We start from the raw sequence: 18600 nt of genomic DNA, 5'->3' as shown, positions 1-18600 counted from the left end.
ATGCAGATTTGTCCGAATTATATGATATAGGATGGGAAGATGACCTGCTTGAGCCTTTGGAATTATAAACATTTATTTTTAAAATTTATAATGAATAAAAAGTAAAAAGGTAAACCGTTTAATTTAAAAATAAAGACACCTTCAAAAACAGGTTATGTGTAGTGTCTTCAATAAAATATTAAAATATGCTCATAAAATTAGATCAGATTCACATATAAAATAGCATAGGTAACATAAATATAAATCTCATTTCTTTTCTGCTACTTCTGTATTGTAAATTTGCAAGGACTAAAAAATCTTCTATTTAAAATGTCAAGTAGTGTGTTATGTTTTTGATCACTATTACTGATTTACTGTTTGATAATATTTTTTTATTAACATTTTTATTATATTTTTCCTCAGATTCAACTATGCCTACAAAAATAAGAGAGATGAAGGCTGCAAAACGTCAAAGACAGCAGGAGAAAAAAAAAATGCAGCAGTCCTCTAACAAAAAGATTTCTCAAGCGATGAAGAAAGCACCGGGTAAGAGCTCTAAATATTTCATAAAAAATATTTCAAATAAAAAAAATATTAGTACAGAAAATGTTTCAATCCATAACAACACAAGTAAATCAAATGGAAAGAAAAGGACAAATGAAAATGTTACTGCTAGAGCAAGAGATAAATCTGTGCATGATAGTAGAAGGAAACAACAGTTTACGGAGATTCGTAAACGAATGTTCCGTAACAGGATAATTGGCAATTTGTTAAAAAATATTAAGAAAGGTCAACAGAAATTAGTTTTTTATAGGAGAAAAAAAAAAGTTGAGAAAGTTATTGATCAGGCTTTTGAAATTAAACGTAAGTTATTTATTTTGATAATCAATAGAATTAGGAAGCTAAACAAGGCAATTTTTGATTTCAAAAGAAATAGTAGATGGAAGAGAATAGTTAATCGTAGTAATTTTTGTGAAGTTTTTTCTGGAGAATGGATACATAGTTCAAGCTGTGAGGCATTTTTTAATGAAGAGAGTTATTTCCAGGATAATGATTTGGTGCATGCAGTTGACATCAGTGGTCGTGCTTATGAAGTGAAAGATGGTTGTCCAGTTGAAAAAGAAAAACTTGTGACAACAGAGGCAGAAGAGTTGTTAGGTAATGAGGTTTTAGGAAGACGTGCTAAGGGTCCTGTGTACACCTGGAAGTGTAGTAGTATTTGCAGTGTGCGACAGGATTCTATCAATTTGCTTTGTGATTTTGTACGGTCATTTAACAAGAAAAGTTTGAAGCAGAAAATGAGGTTGTTGCAAGAATTAGATCCTTGCAGAGTGAGAGAAGTGACAGGTTTGCATGGTCATTCACTGGCTTGTCTTTCCAGGAGAGTATGCCAGAGTGTTTTTCATCATTTCAGGATGCTAGCAGTGCATCATAACAAAGTGAGGAAGTTAGTTAGACTGTTGTATTATGCTAAGAGTCCAGCAATTATGCTGAAACAATTATGTGCTGCTCTTCTGCATGGTTCTGAAATAGATGTGAGGAATATATGTGAAGAAATTGAGTTTTGTTACTTTGGAAGTAAAGAGGAGAATGTTGAAATTGAGCAAGAAATAGAGGGTCATTTGGAAGATACTGTACATGTTTCCAGTACAGATAATTTCCAGAGGGAAATTGCGACGTTTGACATGAAATCAAGTGAGAGGCCTAATTTCACTTGTGTGTGTTGTCGACGCACTTATTATAAGAATCAGACTAAGTTAGTGGATTTATATGCAAAAAGTGAAAGGGAAAATAATAGTGAATGGAAGGATTTTGCAACATACTTGATGGTAGAAAATTGTTTTGATTTGGGATTGGATCAACGTGTGTGTACTTATTGTTGTAACAAATTAAAACAAAACCAGATGCCTGCTAGAGCAGTTCATAATAATCTGGAATTGGTTGAGATTCCTTCTGAATTGAAGGACTTAAATACTTATGAATCTATTTTGATTCAAAGTATCCATCCCTTTCAGGCTATTGTAAGAATGGAGCCAAAGACAGGGAAATTGCCTCCATCAGATTTACAGAGAGGATTAAAGGGAAGAGTTGTTTATTTGCCTCTAGATTTGAAGAAAAACATTAACACAATTGGAGTAGAAAAAGTGGAAGAGGAACCTCTGGTTATCTTAGTTAATGGGGTTCCGACAAAGAATAAGAAAATATGGCAAGATTTAGTAGATGTTAGGAAAGTTAAAAAGGCAACATTGTATTTGAAAAAAAATAATAAATACTATAAGAATGTATATGTTGAAGAAGAGGAAGTAAGTGAGGAAGAGGATAGCGATTTGTGTGCTGGTCAAATTGAGAAAGTAGAACTCTCTACTAGTGAGGAAATATATGAACATTATAGTGTTCATCCTTTGCATTCAAAGGAAGTCATGGGGAATGCTATTGAGTTGTTTCAAATGAAACAAGCCAAAGGGAGTCCCATTAGTGTTTGGGAGCAAAGTTTGGAAGCTCGGTGTTTCCCACAGCTTTTTCCAACAGGTCAGGGAGGAAGATATGATGAGCGACCTCATCAAATTCCTGCTTCTGAATACCGGACTTTGCGATTGTATGCAGGAGATGCTAGGTTTCGACAATGCATTCCATATTTGTTTCATCTCCTGTTTGAAAGCGATCTGTCTGGACTGTCATATGCAGTGAACCACATCTTGAAAAGTGGTATACACATGCAAAACATCTCGGCAAGTGATTTTATGGATAAAGTGAATGTCCAAGATAGTATTTTGGATTCTCACCTGATTAATCTCATGGCGTGTCAGCGTGGTACTAATGAGTACTGGTACCGTCGTCATGGTGATTTAAAATGTATGCTGAGGAACTTAGGTACTCCCACATGGTTCCTCACTCTGAGCTGTGCCGAGTATGGCTGGGAAGACTTACTTGAATTTCTACGAGAGGCAAATGCTAACGTAGAAAACATCGAATTCAAGACACCCGGAGAACTGTGCTCTTTGGATCCAGTCAATGTATGTAGGTACTTCAATCATAGATTTGAAGCTATGATGTCTTTCATCATGAATAAGAAGAATCCACCTCTTGGAGAGGTGTTGGATTTCTTCTGGAGAAAGGAGTACCAAGCAAGAGGTGCTCCTCATATACATATGTTGCTGTGGATCAAGGATGCACCTAAATTTGGAACGGATCCAGATGACTCAGTGATGAGTTTCATCCAACAGTATTCTACGTGTGCTGTTCCAAACGCAAAGGAGAAGAAAAGCCTAAGAGAAAAAGTTCTGCGTTTCCAAAGCCATCGATGTGGAAAGTACTGCCGTCGTAAATTCCGAAACAAGGACAAGTTCTACACTAAATGTTGTTTCGGCTATCCACGACCGGTGATTTCTAAAGGAAGAGTAAACAGTTTGATGTCTTCGCTGCGACACAATGTCATGAAGAAATCACCTAAAAACACTTACAATTTGAAGAGGAACGAAGAGTCCAAGTACATCAACGACTACAACCCGGTGATTTTGTCCATGTGGAATGCTAACATGGATATACAGTTTGTGGCTGATAACTGTATGGCTGTGGCTCGGTATGTGACGTCTTACATCACCAAAAAAGAGAAGACAGAATTGAAGGATATGTGGGAGGACATTTCCCATGAAAAGAGCCTCAGCAAGAAGTTGTACAGTTTCAGTCTGAAGATGTTGTCGCATCGAGAAATCGGAGCGTACGAATGTTCTGACCGGTTGTCTTCAGCAAGTCTCTATGCCAAGTCCAGGAGTATCGTTTGGGCGAGTCTTGGTCTTGCTGCAACGCGTAATCGAGTTCTCAAACCTGTGCGGGAAATTGAGTATTTGGCGGAAAAGGAGCCAAACAGTACCGACATTTTGAAGACCAACATGTTGGATACATATTATCCAAATCGAAGCAGTCACCTCGAGAATGTTTGTCTGTATGAGGTTCTGCAAAATTACATGTTCAAGAGGAACATCAAAGAAGATACTGAGAAAGGAGTGTATGCTGTAATAGGAAGTGAGGGATGTCTGGTGAAGCAAAGAAAATGCCACTTGATAAACCATCGAAAATTGAGTGGCGAATCTCCTGAAAAAAAGGAGTTTTTCTATTTAGCACTTTTGCAACTTTTCAAGCCTTGGCGTGCAGAAGAGGAACTGCTTGGAGATTTCCTCTGTTATGAAGACTCTTTCAATGCCGCCAAGGAGACCATAGAATGTCCTGCTTTTCCCAAATATGTAGAAATGTTGAATGCGGAAATTGAGCAGGAAGCAACAATTGCAGCCGAGATTGCCAGAGACAGTTCTCAGGACAGTCAGAGTTCTGCTTCATTGAGTCAGGATCCACTAGGAGGACCTCTTATTGAAAATGAAGCTGCCACTGCTATGAATGAGGTGGAAAGAGCCATGGCACATGCTCAAGAGGATGTGGTTAACTTAGAAGAGTTGGAAAGGCAACTCAACGTTGAGCAGAGGAAAATATATGACGAAGTTACCATGCAAATTGATCATGGATTAAGTCATGATAAGAAAGAGTGCTCATGTACGTCGTTGAAGCCTGTCCGACTGTACGTGAGTGGAGAAGCGGGAACTGGAAAAAGTTTCCTCATTAAAGCAATTTCATGCTATTTGCAGGAAAGGACAGAGTCATCGCTGTCTTGTGTTGTCACTGCTCCAACTGGACTGGCAGCACATAATATTAAAGGGATTACTTTACATCGTTTACTGATGCTGCCAGTGGAGCATGACAACAAATTAGAATATCACAAGCTATCTGGAGATGCTTGTTTTGAAGTTTCAAGAATCTTGAGGAAAATGAAACTTCTTATCATTGACGAAGTAAGCATGGTTTCCAATGTCATGCTTGCCTTTGTGCATTTGAGGATGCAAGAAGTTCTCAAAACAGAGTATGATGTGTTATTTGGTGGCAAACACATCATTGTTTTCGGAGATCTTCTGCAGCTGACACCAGTGAAAGGGCAACCTGTGTTCAAAATGCTCACGCATGAAGATACCAGGAAGTGCCTAGGCAGCATTGGCAACGTCAATATATGGTTAAACTTCAATTATGCTGAACTGCATGAAAATATGCGTCAGGCAAAGGATGAAGTTTACAAGACTATTCTACAAGATGTTAGAATTGGAAAAGTGACCGAGCATGGAAAAGAAGCTTTACATGCACGATTACTGTCAAATTTATATCCAGAACAAGATGTTGTGCCTGAGAATATTTTTCAGAAAATTACTGATAAGAAATCTGGAATATGTTTGATGCCAACTCTTGCAGAATGTGCCAAATTTAACAACAAAATGTTGCATTTAGAAAAGCAAGAGATTGTGAAAGTGGAAGCTATTGATAGAGTACAGCATATGGGATCAACAATTATTTTGTCTGAGAATCTGAAATCAAAATTGGATTCATTAGAGAAGACTATATCTAAAACTGCAGGTTTTGAAAAGACTCTGAATGTGTGCTTGAACTGCCGTATAATTTTAAGAAGGAATTTACATGTTGAAAGAGGTCTGGTAAATGGATCAATGGGTAATGTTGTTGATTTTGTGAAATACAGAAATAGAGATGGAATTGAATTTTTAAAAATTAAATTTGATGGCATTGAGGAAGTACAGCTAATTGCTCGTTGTTCTGCTAGATTTTTGCTTGTAAAAGACTTATATGTTCGCCGTAAGCAGTTCCCTGTTTGCTTGGCATATGCGGTGACAATTCATAAATCGCAAGGTTTAAGTGTAGACACTGCATTGGTGAATATTGGCAGTTCTGTGTTCAAGGAGGGTATGGCATATGTGGCATTGTCACGAGTTAGAACTTTATCGGGATTGTACTTGATTGAGTGTGATGTCAGAAACATTTGTGCAGATCTAGATTGTGTTAAGGAATACAATAGGTTAAGAAGAGAGTATGCGCCACATTTGCCTCAGTTTCCTTTGTTTGAGAAACGTCTGGTAGGCCGGAAACGAAGAAATGAGAACAATACTGGGGAGGTTGTAGCAAAAAGACAAAAAGTGAATGAACCTAAAATTACAAGCAGAAACAAAGAGGATTCTGTTGAAGATGTTGTTGGTTTTCAGTTTGAAAACAGTTCTGGTGTCAACTGCTATGCTAATGTAGTAATGAATGTTTTGTTTTCTCTAAAAAATGTAAAAGAAGAGATTGTGGTCAATTCTGATCAAAGATTTTGCAGTTTGTTGAATTCTGTGTTAGAGAAATGTAGCACAGATAGAACAAAAATAGAAAGTGTGTCTGAAATTCGAAACCTGTTAGACAGATGTTCAGGGCAAACACAATTCTCTCAAAATATTCAGCAAGATTGTCAGGAGTTTTTAATGTATATGCTTGATGTATTACATGCTGAAGGTGTAGATGTAGATCAGCTGTTTGGGCTTTCTTATCAATGGCAGCATGACTGCGAGAACTGTATGGTATCAAGTACTACTAGTGTAGACTCAGAAAGATTTATATATTTAACTTTGCCAGACAGTAAATCAGTCTCCTTTAATAAGCTAGTAAAAGCTGCTAATCACAGCATGGAGTGTAGCCAATGTAAATCTGAAATGATGTCCACATTATTTATACGAAAATATGGCCAGTACGTCATTTTAATGTTCCAACGATGTAGGCCTGATGGAACAAAATTGACAACTTTAATAAAAAAATTTGTAGCTTCGCAGTTGTCAATATCAGGAAGGACTTTTGTAACTATAGCAATTATATATCATGACGGCCCTTCAATATCATCAGGACATTACACAGCTTATTTAAAGTCTAGAAATGGCTGGTCATTCTGCAATGATTCTGTTTTAATTTTCAAAAAAAAATTGCCGTATGACCTTAAAAACTCTTACCTGGTGTTTTTAAAACCAAAATTTTAGGAAAATAATCTCGGGATATGATCTGTGGAATTTCAAGAAGTTCTAATGGCTCCTACACAATTTGGCCTTGAGGATAAGTGTAGTTCAGAGACATAACTTCTAATCAAAGGATTGGACATTATGGAGATGTATGTGCACTTTAAATGAGTTCAGAAAAATTGTTTCTTTTCATAAGCTAATTGAAGCAGCCAATCAAAACATGGAGTAGAGGGAATGTAAGTCTGCAATGCTGTCTACTGTTTTACATTGCTTTGTGATTAAAAGTGATGTAGAGAATTAAATAATTGTAGTACTCATAGAGGTAGTGTAAGTCTGCTTCATATTAAGCAGTATCAGTGTCATAGGAAATGTAGAACATGACTGACCAAGAAGGGGAAGATATTATTATTCCAGGATTGTGAAAATGATCTTCAACATTTTAATTCTGAAAGTTGCGGAAATGCCAAATGATGGGATTGGCTTACAAGAAATCCAAGAGTTATAAATATCTCTGACTAGATTTGGCCTTGTGGAAAATAGTGGTAGAGAGCAAGAAGTCATTTATTGCATGTAACGTGTTTTTAAAAACGATGGAGGTTTTCTTTCAGAAAGTGGCGGGCTGAAAGTAATAACAGCACAAAAGAGTGTAAGCTGTTTATAGGACATCCTTGGACGTCATGGAAAGTAAGTTAACTTTAAGGAGTTCTGAATTTTATTTTCTGATGTTGTATGGGTTTTTTAAACACAATCATTTTGATTGTGTTTTTTTTTCCCCGCTGTTACATGATGAATACCTTCAAGTCACTGTTTTTAGTGAATTTTGATACATTCTGAGAACAGCAAAAATAAACCATTTAACATGTATAATTAATTCTGTACTGTTTGCATTTATGATGTATATGTAGAACTGTGTAGGAGGCATGGAGAAGGTGAGTTTTCTGTAAGTGTTAAATTTATTGTATGCAGTGCTGCACTTCTACGTAATCTTTCATATGCTGGACTACATCTGCACAATGAGATACCTAAGCAAAGGAAACACAAGTGATGTGATTGTGAAATGAGCAAAATAAATTGCACATATTTCAATTACATCACTTGAGTTTCCTATCATTACGAATCACATTGTGCAGATCAAGTTTAGGTCTGTCCAGGGAAACATAGGAGGTTTCTACTTTGTTGAAGAGTGCAGTGGACATGACTCACTTCATTAGTAGACTTTCACAGATATTATCTCCTCTGTACACTTCAACAAGTGTAAATCTCATCTTGAACTCTGAGTAGGCCTCACCTCAAACAAATCTCTGGATAGGAGACATGTTATTGGCATACTGAAGCGACACTTTTCTGAAACAAGAGCAATGCAAAAGATGCACCATGTTTTAAGATAGTCCTCACTTCATCTGCATCAAGATACTGTTAGTTTAAAATGTATATCTTTAGCATTGTGTAGAGGACCTGGAGAAGCAGAAGCTTCTGTCAGTGTCAAAGTTGTTGAAAAACTATTTGTCCTTCAATATTTTCCCTTGTCTTTTGTAATTTTTAAATACATATTTTAATTTTTTTTTAAATGTTGGTTCTCTCTTTCACAGATTGAAAGTATAGAAATAAAATGTGATTAATTTAACAGCAATTACAAGGTAAATAGTTGTACTCTTTTCGTTACATTTCTATCACATTCACCTACTATTAGATCCACTGCTTCACTTCTTTAATCCTCAGTTTCCTGCCTTTGCTACTTTCCTCATTCCTTTCTCTATTACCTATTTACTCAACTCCTTCCACTCTTTTTCTCAGTCCCTCTGTTCTCATAGTTCCTCAGTCTTGTTCACTCACTCCATCTCTATTACTCTTAGTGTCTGTGAATTACTTTCCCAACTTTTTTTTTTTGGGGACCGCTTCCTGGGAAGTTGCCCGGTTCGCAAACCAGCAGCGTTATGGCAGTCCACCATTTTGTGTTTCGTTCGAATCAAGATACAAGATGGAGGGCAAATAATGTTCAGAATAGGTAGAAGGGGGCACGGTAGATGTATCTTGACCCCCTTGGTTTTCTGAGGGTGGCTCAGGAGGACCATAGTTCTTCACTCTTGTTCACTCTCTCTGTTTCTATTAATGTCACTGTTTATGACTGATCAAAAAAATGTTTTTTAAAAAAGAACAGTAACTATAAGGGAAGGAAATAGACAGTTATGTTAAAAGAAAGACAGCTAAAGGGAGTAAACTAACGATACTGTTACCTACAATCCACTGCTGTTGATGTTACTGACCATGTCATGAATGATGTAATATGTGAAATCATCAACAGTGGATTGTAGGTAACAGTATCCTTATTTTACTCCCTAGAGCTGTCTTTCTTTTAACATAACTGTGTATTTCCTTCCCTTATAGTTACTGTTCTTTTTTAAAAAATATTTTTTTGGTTAGCTTCCGGTACGCGTACCGGGTAGCGCTCCGGGAGCGAACTAAGAGAAATACAGGTTGGCAGAGTTCCAAATTTTCTACTAATTTTTTTATAATGGGGAGTTAGTTCTGAAAAGAACTTTTTTTTTATGTTTTTGTTGTTTTATATTTTTTTTAGTATTTTTTGAACATTTTTTTACTTTTTTTGTATTTTCTGAACGTTTTTAAAAATTTTTTGGTTTTTTTGGGGGGGGGGGAAACAAAAACGATCCATTATAAAGGGCTCAACAGGAGCAAAAAAAAAAAATGAATTTATTTTTTGGTGCGTTTTGTGCAAACATTAATATGATTTTGAATTGCTCGCAAAATCAAAGTGATGCTACTTTCTCTGTAGCAGATGAAAGCGCCACATTCCACGCACACTTGTTTTACGTGACCAAACAACATTTGGATGTTTGCAATCACCTCCCTCGCCTCTGGTCCCGACACCTCTGGAACCACCGATCTTCTTGCCATTTGGAGGGGATGTTGTTGTTGGTCACGTAGCTGGGCAGCACTATAGTTATTTGGGTGCCACCTACTCATATGCCGATGCATAGTATGATTCCCATAACTATATTTTTTATCGGTGCCCCTTGACAATCTGTCACCGCATATGCGGCAAAACACGTAACGAGCATTCACTTTCTTTTGCCCCTTAGGAATTCTGTAGAATTGCCAGATATAATTCTCCTGTCGATTGTACCTCCTGGGCTCCTCTGGCAAAAACTCATGCTCTTCCTCCTCTTCCTGTTCTTCCTCTTCTTGCAGAATTACTTCTGCAGGTGGTCCTCTCTTTCTTGGATTTGGTGGAGGTGGTGGGCTAGCACCAGCTGAAGCTACTAATGAAGCCATCACAAAGTCTCAATAAAGGGTCTTTCTCTCACCAAGATGAAAGTCAGAGTGATGAAAGAAGGAGGGGTTTTCATCATTTGGGAAAAACAAAAGTTCTAAACCAATGACAAGTGTCCATTTTAGATCACATGACCTTGTATTACATCATTAGGAAACCAAAAGTGAAATGAACCAATGAAAAGTGTTATTATCGAGTCACATGACCTGCTATGTTTACATTACGCGGTCGGCGCCGCGCCGCGGATCGCTTCCGGTTCGCGTACCGGTGCGCTTCCGGGTACGCAAACGTAGCACGTAATATGACGTATTACGCGAGAACGCGAAACGTCATGCTGACGCGAAGCGTCACCATGTTGTTTTGTAACGCGAGAGGTGCGCAAAAGGAACGTTTACCAGTTCGCGTACCGGGTCGCGCCTCCGGATTGAGCTAACGGGAAGCTAACCGGTACGCGTACTGGGAGCGAAACAAAAAAAATACAAAAAAAATTGTATAAAAAACATGTAAAAAATATTTTTCTTTTTAAAGAATAATACATTGTAAAGGTTTTGATATTAGCTATTAAAAAACCAATGAAATTCACTGAAAAAACCATAGGTTATAGACCATATATAGTTAGGAATTAGCATTTACAAAACCTTGAAAATTCACTGAAAAAACCATAGGTTATAGACCATATATAGTTAGGAATTAGCATTTAAAAAACCTTATTTTACTCACACAAAACCATTGAAATTCCATATATAGTTAGTTGCACTAACTATGTATCGCGCACCCGCAATCCACTGCTGATGATGTCACATATTACATCATTCATGACATGGTCAGTGACATCACTGATGACATCACTGATGACATCTCAAATGACATCACTGATGACATCACTGATGACATCATCCAGTGACTGTGTGTTTCTGTAAAGTTTAAATATGTTTTAGATATTGAAGAATGAGTAGATGTATAACTGTCTGGACGAAGGATTTAGTAGGTGCATGACTGAATGTATGAGTGAGTGATTAAATGTGTCTCACTGAGTGCATGGGTTAGTGACTAAACTGTCTTAATTTGTGCATCATTATGTCTGTTGTTCTGTAAACTACTGCATGTGTTGATCAGTAGCTATATGATTAACTATATGGGTTATTGATTGATTGTCCAAGTATTTGTATGGGAGACTGAGTGTGTGTGTGGCTGGCTGGGAGGTGTGTGACTCTGTGCAGATCAATGTGTACTTGTATCAATGATTGTATAAGAAAGTAAGTATGTGTTACTATATGTTTGAAAATGTAAGGTGCTCTATGTTTAACTGTATAGACAAGAAAATGGAAGTGTGATTGATTCTTTACAGGACTGACTAGGTGTGTGAGTAACTCCATGGATGAGTGGCAGAGTGTGAGTGTCTGTATAGGTGTATGAGTGCATATGATAGTGTTGTAAAGATGAGTGATTGTATGTATGAATGATTGTATGGATGAATGAGTGAATGTGTGTGTAGACGTAGGAATCAGTGAGTGCGTATGTAGTAACTAGTATTGGTGTGTCAATGGTTTCAAAAATTATACTCTGTATTTAACACTGGTTGTAACAGAGGTTATATTAAAATGTGAGGAGATGCATTGTATTGTCACATGAATGATATCATCAGTGATGTGGTCATTGATGTCAAATGAGATGTCATCAGTGATGTCATTTGAGATGTCATCAGTGATGTCATCAGTGATGTCACTGACCATGTCATGAATGATGTAATATGTGACATCATCAGCAGTGGATTGCGGGTGCGCGATACATAGTTAGTGCAACTAACTATATATGGAATTTCAATGGTTTTGTGTGAGTAAAATAAGGTTTTTTAAATGCTAATTCCTAACTATATATGGTCTATAACCTATGGTTTTTTCAGTGAATATATATATATATATATATATATATATATATATATACATATATATATATATATATATACATGCACTATATTTGAAAATATATATTCCACTTTATTGCTGATCGTGTTTTACTCTGTCTTCAGTGTCTATGCCATGTGACATAGGAATGTGTATGCACGGGCACTTTAAATATGGGTGGTTTATGCTCACACATTGTCATGTGAACAAGGCTCCTCGGAGCCGAAACGTTATGACAACAGGAATTGCACAAATAAAATAACTGCATTTTGAAACTTTGGTCCGTGTCCGTACCTTTTGTGCTGATGACGACGAGTAAAACACAGGATTGACAGAGTTATTCATATGTATATGTATAAGTATGCATGCATTTATATTTGTATTTATATATATATATGCAGATTATATATGTGTTTATATATGTATATATATATATATATACACATACATATATATACATGCATATGCATATGTATGCGTGTAGAGAGAGGTAGAGAGGCTAGAGGTGTAGAGGTAGAGGTGTAAAGGTAGAGAGGTAGAGGTATAGAGTTAGAGAGTAGTAGAGAGAGGGGTAGAGAGAGGTAGAGAGTAGAGAGTGAGTAATAGAGAGTAGAGAGTGAGTACTAGAGAGTAGAAGAGCGTAGTAGAAAGTAGTACAGTGAGTAGTAGAGAGTAGTAGAGAGTGAGTGGTAGAGAGTGAGTAGTAGAGAGTAGTAGAGAGTGAGTAGTAGAGGGTAGTAAAGAGTGAGTAGTAGAGAGTGAGTAGTAGAGAGTTAGTAGTAGAGAGTAGAAGAGAGTGAGTAGTAGAGAGTGAGTAGTAGATAGTATGTAGTAAAGTGAGTAGTAAAGAGTAGTAGTGAGTGAGTAGTAGAGAGTAGTAGAGAGCATGTAGTAGAGAGTGAGTAGTAGAGAGAGAGTACTAGAGAGGGAGTAGTAGAGTAGTAGTAAAGAGTAAGTAGTAGAGAGTAGTGGAGTGGTAGAGTGAATAGTAGAAAGTGAGTACTAGAGAGTAGTAAAGAGTAGTAGAGAGAGTAGCAGAGAGTGAGTAGTAGAGAGTGCGTAGTAGAGATTGAGTAGTGGAGGGTGAGTAGTAGAGTGAGTAGTAGAGAGTAGTAAAGAGTGAGTAGTAGAGTAGTAGAGAGTGAGTAGTAGAGAGTAGTCGTGAGTGAGTAGTAGAGAGTGAGTAGCAGAGAGAGAGAGTAGTAGAGAGTGAGTAGTAGAGAGGAGAAGAGAGAGAGTAGTAGAGAGTAGTAGAGAGTGAGTCATAGAATGAGTAGTAGAGTAGTAGAGAGTGAGTAGAAGAGAGTTGAAGAGAGTAGTATAGAGAGAGAAGTATAGAGTGAGTAGCAGAGAGAGAGTAGTAGAGAGTGAGTAGTAGAGAGTGAGTAGTAGAGAAAGCAGTAGAGTAGTAAAGAGTGAGTAGTAGGGATTAGTAGAGTAGTAGAGAGTAGTAGAGAGTGAATAGTACAGTGAAAAGTATAGAGTAGTAGAGAGCGAGTAGTATAGAGAAAGTAGTAGAGAGTGAGTAGTAGAGAGTAGTAGAGCAGTAGAGAGTGAGTAGTAGAGTAAGTAGTAGAGAGTACAAGAGAGCAATTAGTAGAGAGTGAGTAGTTGAGAGTGAGTAGTTGAGAGAAGTAGATAGTGAGTAGTAGACAGTGAGTAGTAGAGAGTAGTAGAGCGTGAGTAGTAGAGAGTGAGTAGTAGAGTGAGTAGTAGAGAGAGAGAGTCGTAGAGAGTGAGTAGTAAAGAGTGAGTAGAAGAGAGTGAGTGGTAGAGAGTAGTAGTGTGAGTAGTAGTAGAGAGTAGTAGCGAGTGAGTAGTAGAGAGTGAGTAGTAGAGAGAGAGTAGTAGAGAGTGAATAGTAGAGAGTAGTAGAGAGCAAGTAGTAGAGAGTAGTAGCGAGTGAGTAGGAGAGAATGATAGAGTAGTAGAGAGTGAGTAGTAGAGAGAGTAGTAGAGAGTAGTAGAGCATGAGTAGTAGAGAGTGAGTAGTAGAATGAGTAGTAGAGAGAGAGAGTAGTAGAGAGTGAGTAGTAAAGAGTGAGTAGTAGAGTAGTAGAGAATGAGTGGTAGAGAGTGGTAGTGTGAGTAGTAGTAGAGAGTAGTAGCGAGTGAGTAGTAGAGAGTGAGTAGTAGAGAGAGAGTAGTAGAGAGTGAATAGTAGAGTGTAGTAGCGAGTGAGTAGGAGAGAATAGTAGAGTAGTAAAGAGTGAGTAGTAGAGAGAGTAGTAGAGAGTAGTCAGTCAGTGTCAGTCAGTCAGTGTAAGTCAGTGTCAGTCAGTCAGTCAATGTCAGTCAGTCAGTGTCAGTCAATCAGTGCCAGTCAGAGTCAGTCAGTCAGTGTCAGTCAATCAGTGTCAGTCAGTCAGTCAATCAGTGTCAGTCAGTCAGTCAATCAGTGTCAGTCACTGTCAGTCAGTATCAGTCAGTCAATCAGTGTCAGTCGGTGTCAATTGGTCAGTGTCAGTCAGTCAGTGTCAGCTGGAGCAGCTCTACTGACCTGGTTCTCAGGCTCTAGAATAGCTCTGCTGACATGGTTCTTAGACTCTAGAGCAGCTCTGCTGTCCTGGTTCTCTGGCTCTAAAGTAGCCCTGCTGACCTGGTTCTACGGCTCTAAAGCACCTTCGCTGACATGGTTCTCTGGCTCTAGAGCAGCTCTGCTGTCCTGGTTCTCTGTCTCTAAAGCAGCTCTGCTGACCGGGTTCTCTGGCTCTAAAGAAGCTCTGCTGGCCTGGATCTCTGGCTCTAAAGTAGCTCTGCTGACCTGGTTCTCTCCCTCTAAAGCAGCTCTACTGACCTGGTTTCTCTGGCTCTACAGCAGCTCTGCTGACCTGGTTCTCTGGCTCTAGAGCAACTCTGCTGACCTAGTTCGTGGGCTCTAGCGCAGCTCTGCTGACCTGGTTCTCTGGCTCTACAACAGCTTGGCTGACCTGGTTCTCTGGCTCTAAAGCAGCTCTGCTGACCCGGTTCTATGCCTCTAAAGTAGTTCTGCTGACCTGGTTCTCTGGCTCTACAGCTGCTCTGCTGATCTGGTCCCTTGGCTCTAAAGCAGCTCTGCTGACCTGTTTCTCTCCCTCTAAAGCAGCTCTACTGACCTGGTTCTCTCGCTCTAAAGCAGCTCTACTGACCTGGTTTCTCTGGCTCTACAGCAGCTCTGCTGACCTTTTTCTCTGGTTCTGGAGAAGCTCTGCTGACCTGGTTCTTAGGCTCTAGAGCAGCTCTGCTTAACGGTTTCTCTGGCTCTAAAGCAGCTCTGCTGACCTGTTTCTATGGCTCTAGAGCAGCTCTGTTGACCTGGTTCTCCGGCCCCTGAGTTACTCTGCTGACCTGGTTCACTGGCTCTAAAGCAGTTCTGCTGACCTGGTTCTCTCGCTCTAAATCAGCTCTGCTGAACTGGTTCTCTGCCTCAAGAGCAGCTCTTCTGACCTGGTTCTATGGCTTTAAACCAGCTCTGCTGACCTGGTTCTCTGGCTCTAAAGCAGCTCTGCTGACCCGGTTCTATGCCTCTAAAGTAGTTCTGCTGACCTGGTTCTCTGGCTCTACAGCAGCTCTGCTGATCTGGTATCTTGGCTCTAAAGCAGCTCTGCTGACCTGGTTCTCTCCCTCTAAAGCAGCTCCACTGACCTGGTTCTCTCGCTCTAAAGCAGCTCTACTGACCTGGTTTCTCTGGCTCTACAGCAGCTCTGCTGACCTGGTTCTCTGGCTCTAGAGAAGCTTTGCTGACCTGGTTCTTAGGCTCTAAAGCAGCTCTGCTGGCCTGGATATCTGGCTCTAAAGCTGCTCTGCTGACCTGGTTCTCTCCCTCTAAAGCAGCTCTGCTGACCTGGTTTCTCTGGCTCTACAGCAGCTCAGCGGACCTGGTTCTTTGGTTCTAGAGCAGCTCTGCTGACCTAGTTCTTGGGCTCTAGCGCAGCTCTGCTGACCGGGTTCTCTGGCTCTAAAGCAGCTCTGCTGACCCCGTTCTACGGCTCTGAAGCAGTTCTGCTGACCTGGTCCCTTGGCTCTAAAGCAACTCTGCTGACCTGGTTCTCTCCCTCTAAAGCAGCTCTACTGACCTGGTTCTCTCCCTCTAAAGCAGCTCTACTGACCTGGTTCTCTCGCTCTAAAACAGCTCTACTGACCTGGTTTTCTGGCTCTAGAGAAGCTCTGCTGACCTGGTTCTTAGGCTCAAGAGCAGCTCTGCTGAACTGGTTCTCTGGCTCTAAAGCAGCTCTGATGACCTGGTTCAAAGGCTCTAAAGCAGTTCTGTTGACCTGGTTCTCTCCCTCTAAATCAGCTCTGCTGACCTGGTTCTCTGCCTCAAGAGCAGCTCTGCTGACCTGGTTCTCTGGCTCTAAAGCATCTCTGCTGACCTGGTTCTCTCCAAATAAAGCACCTCTGCTGACCTGGTTTCTCTGGCCCTACAGCAGGTCTGCTGACCTGTTTCTCTGGCTCTAGAGCAGCTCTGCTGAAATAGTGCTTGGGATAGAGAGCAGCTCTGCTGATCTGGTTCTCTGGCTCTACAACAGCTCTGCTGACCTGGTTCTCCGACTCTAAAGCAGCTCTGTTGACCCGGTTCTATGGCTCTAAAGCAGTTCTGCTTACATGGTTTTTCTGGCTCTAGAGCAGCTGTGCTGACCTGGTTCTCTCCCTCTAAAGCAGTTCTACTGACCTGGTTTCTCTGTCTCTACAGCAGCTCTACTGACCTGGTTCTCTGGCTCTAGAGCAGCTCTGCTAACCTGGTTCTTAGGCTCTAGAGCAGCTCTGCTGACCTGGTTCTCTGGCTCTAAAGCAGCTCTGCTGACCTGGTTCTACGGCTCTAAAGCAGCCCCGCTGACTTGGTTCTCTGGCTCTAGAGCAGCTCTGCTGAACTGGTTCTCTGGCTCTAAAGCAGCTCTGCTGACCGGGTTCTCTGGCTCTAAAGCAGCTCTACTGGCCTGGATCTCTGGCTCTAAAGCAGCTCTGCTGACCTGGTTCTCTCCCTCTAAAGCAGCTCTACTGGCCTGGATTCTTTGGTTCTACAGCAGCTCTTCTGACCTGGTTCTCTGGCTCTGCAGCAGCTCTGCTGACCTAGTTCTTGTGCTCTAGCGCAGCTCTGCTTACCTGGTTCTCTGGCTCCTCAACAGCTCTGCTAACCTGGTTCTCTGGCTCTAAAGCAGCTCTGCTGACCCGGTTCTATGCCTCTAAAGTAGTTCTGCTGACCTGGTTCTCTGGCTCTACAGCAGCTCTGATGATCTGGTCTCTTGGCTCTAAAGCAGCTCTGCTGACCTGTTTCTCTCCCTCTAAAGCAGCTCTACTGACCTGGTTCTCTCGCTCTAAAGCAGCTCTACTGACCTGGTTTCTCTGGCTCTACAGCAGCTCTGCTGACCTTTTTCTCTGGTTCTGGAGAAGCTCTGCTGACCTGGTTCTTAGGCTCTAGAGCAGCTCTGCTTAACGGTTTCTCTGGCTCTAAAGCAGCTCTGCTGACCTGTTTCTATGGCTCTAGAGCAGCTCTGTTGACCTGGTTCTCCGGCCCCTGAGTTACTCTGCTGACCTGGTTCACTGGCTCTAAAGCAGTTCTGCTGACCTGGTTCTCTCGCTCTAAATCAGCTCTGCTGAACTGGTTCTCTGCCTCAAGAGCAGCTCTTCTGACCTGGTTCTATGGCTTTAAACCAGCTCTGCTGACCTGGTTCTCTGGCTCTAAAGCAGCTCTGCTGACCCGGTTCTATGCCTCTAAAGTAGTTCTGCTGACCTGGTTCTCTGGCTCTACAGCAGCTCTGCTGATCTGGTATCTTGGCTCTAAAGCAGCTCTGCTGACCTGGTTCTCTCCCTCTAAAGCAGCTCCACTGACCTGGTTCTCTCGCTCTAAAGCAGCTCTACTGACCTGGTTTCTCTGGCTCTACAGCAGCTCTGCTGACCTGGTTCTCTGGCTCTAGAGAAGCTTTGCTGACCTGGTTCTTAGGCTCTAAAGCAGCTCTGCTGGCCTGGATATCTGGCTCTAAAGCTGCTCTGCTGACCTGGTTCTCTCCCTCTAAAGCAGCTCTGCTGACCTGGTTTCTCTGGCTCTACAGCAGCTCAGCGGACCTGGTTCTTTGGTTCTAGAGCAGCTCTGCTGACCTAGTTCTTGGGCTCTAGCGCAGCTCTGCTGACCGGGTTCTCTGGCTCTAAAGCAGCTCTGCTGACCCCGTTCTACGGCTCTGAAGCAGTTCTGCTGACCTGGTCCCTTGGCTCTAAAGCAACTCTGCTGACCTGGTTCTCTCCCTCTAAAGCAGCTCTACTGACCTGGTTCTCTCCCTCTAAAGCAGCTCTACTGACCTGGTTCTCTCGCTCTAAAACAGCTCTACTGACCTGGTTTTCTGGCTCTAGAGAAGCTCTGCTGACCTGGTTCTTAGGCTCAAGAGCAGCTCTGCTGAACTGGTTCTCTGGCTCTAAAGCAGCTCTGATGACCTGGTTCAAAGGCTCTAAAGCAGTTCTGTTGACCTGGTTCTCTCCCTCTAAATCAGCTCTGCTGACCTGGTTCTCTGCCTCAAGAGCAGCTCTGCTGACCTGGTTCTCTGGCTCTAAAGCATCTCTGCTGACCTGGTTCTCTCCAAATAAAGCA

The 18600-nt window shown here is 40.9% G+C and overlaps 1 protein-coding gene and 2 long non-coding RNA genes across 9 annotated transcripts in view; 2 read left to right on the top strand and 1 right to left on the bottom strand.

Moving 5' to 3' along the window:
* Positions 1–18600, top strand: part of LOC144770775 (phospholipase A2 inhibitor and Ly6/PLAUR domain-containing protein-like) — a 1602193-nt gene that overhangs the window by 1158807 nt on the left and 424786 nt on the right. The gene's annotated exons all lie outside the window — the stretch shown is intronic.
* Positions 1–18600, bottom strand: part of LOC144770776 (uncharacterized) — a 363844-nt gene that overhangs the window by 123341 nt on the left and 221903 nt on the right. The window lies entirely within an intron of this gene.
* Positions 402–8485, top strand: LOC144770778 (uncharacterized). Its single transcript, XR_013599027.1, has 3 exons — positions 402–525; positions 7457–7532; positions 8438–8485. It is a non-coding gene; the product is annotated as an uncharacterized LOC144770778 (long non-coding RNA).

This window comes from Lissotriton helveticus, chromosome 7 (assembly GCF_964261635.1).
Source record: "Lissotriton helveticus chromosome 7, aLisHel1.1, whole genome shotgun sequence".
NCBI lineage: Eukaryota > Metazoa > Chordata > Amphibia > Caudata > Salamandridae > Lissotriton > Lissotriton helveticus.
Note: the sequence above shows the minus strand (reverse complement) of the source record. Positions and strands in the feature narration are given on the sequence as shown.